Source organism: Mus caroli, chromosome 5 (genome assembly GCF_900094665.2).
Source record: "Mus caroli chromosome 5, CAROLI_EIJ_v1.1, whole genome shotgun sequence".
Classification (NCBI taxonomy): domain Eukaryota; kingdom Metazoa; phylum Chordata; class Mammalia; order Rodentia; family Muridae; genus Mus; species Mus caroli.
Window position 1 is genome coordinate 93,676,601 of NC_034574.1, and position 5,584 is coordinate 93,682,184.

The following is a 5,584-nucleotide window of genomic DNA, read 5'->3' on the forward strand; positions in this document are numbered from 1 at the left end:
TCTCTCTCTCTCTCTCTCTCTCTCTCTCTCTCTCTCTCTCTCTCTGCCTCCAGCTTGTGAATAAGATGTAAGTTCTCAGCTACAGTTCCAGCACCATGCTTGCCCAACTGCCACAGTGGGCATAGAGTCACCTTCTAAAGCTGTAAGCAAGCCCCCAGTTAAATGCTTTCTTTCCTATGGTGTCTTGGTTATGGCGACTCTTCATAGCAGTGACATAGACAGGGACTCAGGCAGGGTGCTAAGGATTTATTTGTAGGAGCTGAGCACAACACATGTGTTTTAGGGAGACTGTGTATGTGTAGTGTGCTCATGTTGGCCAGTGGAAGACATCAAGTGTCCTGCCTTGCCACTTTCCACGGTATTCTCAGGTTGACAGCCAGCAAGCTCCACAGATGCTGGTTTTTGTTGTTGTTGTTATTTTTGTGGGTTTTTTTTTGAGTGGATCCCCAGGATTTGAACTCAGGTCCTTACATTTGCACAGCAAACTGAGCCATCTCTCCATCCCAGACTAGGAATTTTTTATAGAGGTAATTAGGTACTTTCAAAATTGCTCAGGGAGCTAGAAAATAGGCTCAAAGGCAGCGCTCTGGGATGATTCCGTAGAATGGGGCAGATTTGGCCCTCTGGAGAATCCTCACAGCCCTTGCTGGAAGGTCAGTCTCACTGGGAAGATGGCTTCTTCCTCACGCCCACTGGAGAACACAGTGACATTGAGAGAGACTCTAATAAAGCTAAGGATACCACTTACCCAGCAAAACGATTGTGTAACTGACTTGGCTCTTACATAAGCGAGCCAGATGCAGCTATGGCTAACTGAGGTGCCTATAAACATATCAAAGCCAAAGCCTGGCAGCGCTCCCAGCATCCCTCAGTATCTGTGGCTCCTCCCAGCACTTCTTACCACGTACCCCACTCTAAACCTCTTCTATGCAGGAGCTGGACTTCCACTTTCCTCCCCTCAGCCTGATCCCTATATAACTCAGCCATTTCGACTTTGCCACTCTCTTGGCCTCTTGGACCTGATTGGCATCTCCTCTCTTGCCCGCCCTCCCCATCTCTTCTCATGGTCCAGTTTAGTCTCTGGTCATGTTCAGCCTGAAATTTTCCCTCTGTCTGCTTTCTCCCTCATATCTACAATAAAACTCCTCTCCATACTTTAGGAGTGGTCATGTCCCCCTCCCCCTTTCCCCTTTCTTCATCTTTTCTTTCAGTTATTAACCTCATGGTGCAGACAGGGAAACTGAGGTAGGAGAGTAATAGAAAGTCACATGGGAAGAAAACAGCAGAAGAGATGTGCCTGCGTCCTCTTGGTGTAAGTGATCCCTAGCTATAAACAGGGTTGAGTTTTGTTATTATTGTTTTAAGACAGGGTCTCACCGCGCGTGGCTAGCCTGGAGTTTGTAGTGTAGGCTGGCCTCAAAGAACTCACAGAAATCCTCCTGCCTCTGCTTCCCTAGTAAATACTGGAATTAAAGGTGTGTGCCATCATGGCCAGCCTTGAAGCAGGAGATTTGGGTTTTCATGGATTTTTTTTTTAAGCCCACTAGACTGGGTTCATGGTAGCAGCCCTGTGGTTGTCTGCCCTATCCATCCTCGAGCGGCAGCTGCAGAGCCCNGGTTGCTATAGCGCATGTNCCACAGCGAAAAATCAGTGGTCAAAGAGCCTAATCTGCTTGTCATCAGCTGTCCCACGATAAACTCACCACAGAACCCTATCACAGCAATTCACTAGGTCTGGATTGTAGCTGGCACACATTTCTGTCTGGATAAGGCAGGCATAAGCTAAGTACATGGACACATCCTGTGAAGCCCAAGCCAATCTCACCTACACAAGTTCAAGGGTAGATCCTATCTCAAAAAACAAAACAAAACAAACAAACAAACAAAAAAACCACCCATAATAAAGAAGAGAAAAAGACCGAGGCTGAAATTAGCTTGTTGCCTGCTTTTATTGTGTGGGTAGAAGTTACACATTTAACATAAATATTGATGTTTTAGCTTCACTGATTTTTGGCACAATAAGAAATGCTTTCTTTGGGCCTGGGTTAAAAGCACTGGTTGCTCTTCCAGTAGACTTGGGGTCAATTCCCAGCACCCACATGGCAGCTTACAACTGTCTGTAACTCCGGTTCCAAGGGACCCAATACCCTCACACAGACATACATGCTGGCAAAACAGAAGTCTATGATCATAAAATAAATATTTTTTTAAAAAGCAAAATGCTTTCTTTAAGAACAAGCAAACAGGGCTGGTGAGATGGCTCAGTGGTTAAGAGCACTGACTGCTCTTCCAAAGGTCCCAAGTTCAAATCCCAGCAACTACATGGTGGCTCACAACCATCCGTAATGAGATCTGACGCCCTATTCTGGTGTGTCTGAAGATAGCTACAGTGTACTTACATATAATAATAAATAAATAAATCTTAAAAAAAAAAAAAGAAGAACAAGCAAACAGCCGGGCTGTTTGCAGGAGGATTTCTGAGTTCGAGGCTAGCCTGGTCACTGTAGATTGCCAGCTACAATCCAGACCTAGTGAATTGCTGTGATAGGGTTCTGTGGTGAGTTTATCGTGGGACAGCTGATGACAAGCAGATTAGGCTCTTTGACCACTGATTTTTCGCTGTGGNACATGCGCTATAGCAACCNGGGCTCTGCAGCTGCCGCTCGAGGATGGATAGGGCAGACAACCACAGGGCTGCTACCATGAACCCAGTCTAGTGGGCTTAAAAAAAAAATCCATGAAAACCCAAATCCTCAAGCAGAAGCAGGAGGATTTCTGAGTTCGAGGCTAGCCTGGTCAACAAAGTGAGTCCAGGACAGCCAGGGCTATACAGAGAAACCCTGTCTTGAAAAAACCAAAACAAACAAGCAAGCAAACAAAAAAACAAAACAAAAGAAAACAAAAAAGAAGAAGCAAACAACCCTAAATGCTAATCACAAGCTCCGTGGACGTCTAGACAGACGTCTAGTCTGTTTCCTTTATATTTCAGGAGTGAAATCACTGTTACCTCTTTTGTTAGGATTGTCACAGCTCACACAACAAAGGGTTTAAGAATAAATTTGGGGTAGCAGAAGAGAGATCTCAACACCACAAACCTTTACTCTTGATCAAGGGGGTGCACATGGAGGGGGAGCATGCAGAGACAGGAAGTCACTGGTTTTTATTCTAACGCAGGCAGGTGGTTGACTGTGTCTTTCCCTTGGCTGGGGCTGACCTCACAGTCTCCATTGGTTTTAAAAGAATCGGTGCAAAGGGGATGAAGCAGAGAGAAGTGAGCCACTTTAACTGAGAATGCAGTGGGGCCTTTGGGTGAACGAAGGTTTTACTGACTGAGTGTGGAGACTTATCAAGGATGATAAACATTTGAATTAATTGTCATAAACACAGGTTTTATAATATCTGGTAGAAAAGAGGAGGCAAATTTGAGTTGCCATGGCCCTGGAAACAGGGAGCCAGGTTACCCCAGGTTCTATGTTCCAACATAGCTTCATGGAGCTTTATAGCAGGAGAAAAAAGTTGTAAGTCAGGCAGTTTAAAAATACATTGGTGGATACGTCTGAGGAGGGTCAGGGAAGATGGCCTCCGATACTGTCCCAAGCTCTGCTTCTTTGGAAGCAAGCCATCACACATAGCATGGTGGAGCTGAGTGGGAGGTCTTCCCAGAGCAGGGTAGAAGACAGATCTGGGAAGGTCGTCTCATACTTACCCAGCCGTGGCAGTCAGAATCTCCCCCTCCTCTACCCTGGACAAAGGGTGAGAAGAGACGGAGAGCAGCAAGGCTATCAAGATTGCAGAGCTTCCCAGCACACAGAAGGAAAGACCAGAGAGTGAAGAAGCCGACGGGAGCACCCTCACACCCCTAAAGTGACGCTGGGGGCTTACATCCTAGAACTGCTGTAACCAAGTGCTTTGACCTGCATGACTTCAATGAGAATTTATTCTTTACGATTCTGTTGACTTGGTGACCAAAGTCCAAGTGCCAAAGAGGCCACCTTGGATTATAGACCAACCCTTCCTACCCTTCCCTCTGTCCTTGTATGTGATGTTCTCCCTGCTTGCACATGCATGTGTGTGTGCATCTCTCTCTCTGTGTGTGTGTGTGTGTGTGTGTGTGTGTGTGTTTATGGTGAAAAAAGGAACCCAGGGCTAAGCATACACTCTACTAAGGGGAGTCACAAACCTATTTCTATCTAGGGGTCTTGATTAGGTTCATTTTCTTCAACTGTTAAAGAATTAAAAGGCATGGAAAACTCAAGTTTCAGACATAAAAGGCAGAAACAGGTAAATAATCTTATTAAAAATGAGGTAGTACACATGTGCACACACATCAGCTTCTCCTACACACACACACACACACACACACACAGAGAGAGAGAGAGAGAGAGAGAGAGAGAGAGAGAGAGACCCCATGGGAAAGGGATCTGGGAGTTGAAATCCATTTCTCTGGACGGCTTTGGCACTTGAAGTGGTTTTTGTGGCCTGGTGTCTTAGTTTGTGTTCTGTCACTGTGAAGAGACACCATGACCATGGCAACTCATATGAAGAAAAACCACTTTATTAGGACTAGCTTATAGTTTCAGAGGTTTAGTCCGTCACCGTCATGTGGCACGTAGATAGAAGTGGTGCTGGAGAGTTCTACATCTGGATCAGCAGGCAGCAGGAGGAGGTGAGGCTTGGATTGGCTAGGACTTTTGAAACCTCAAAGTCTACCACTAGTGACATTCTTCCTCCAACAAGGCCACACCTCCTAATCTTTTAAATAGTGCCACTCTCTGGTGACCAAGAATTCAAATCTATGAGCCTGTGGGGGACATTCTCATTCAAACCATCTGGGGCATCTGGGATAGGTCCCTCTCCCCTCATTTTGGATTTGGTTAGGTTAGGCACAGAAAGGGGAGCTGACTGGCCTGTAGCTTCAGGTATACAAGTTCAGGACCTGCCTTGAACACATATCTGACCAGCTTGGCCCAGTCCTTCATATCTTCCTGTGTGAGTGCATGTGTGTGTGTGTGTGTGTGTGTGTGTGTTCACCTGGCCCAGTCCAACCTGTCTTCTTGTGTGTGCACTTGTATGCATGTGTATCTGTGTGTTCGTGCATGCATATGTGTGTGCCTGATGCAAGTGCATGTGCATATGTGTGCTTGTGAGTCTGTGCTTGTGCATGTGTGTATGTTTGTGCCTGTATGCCTATGTAGTCTGTGTGTGCACACATATGTGTGCACATGCGTGTGAGCATGCACACTGCCTGTGGAGATCAGATATGGACTTCACATGTCAGTCCTTGGGAGGCACCCACCTTTGTTTTCCCATTAAGGCAGGAGTTTCCTCTTTCTGGCTCTTTTCACATCAGCATAGCAGCCTTGCTATGTACAAATACCACCCCAGACCACCATTATCTGAACATGGAGAATGTCACCCGAGATGTGTGACATTGTTGCTCCCATAAACTTCTGGCAACTGCCGCACTCTAAGCCGGAGATGTCACCGTGACCTCATTTCCTCAAGCAGGACTAATAATTAGGAGGACCGTCGAGTGCATTGTAAAAGTGTATATGTTTGAAGCAAACCAGAATAACTAAGTACT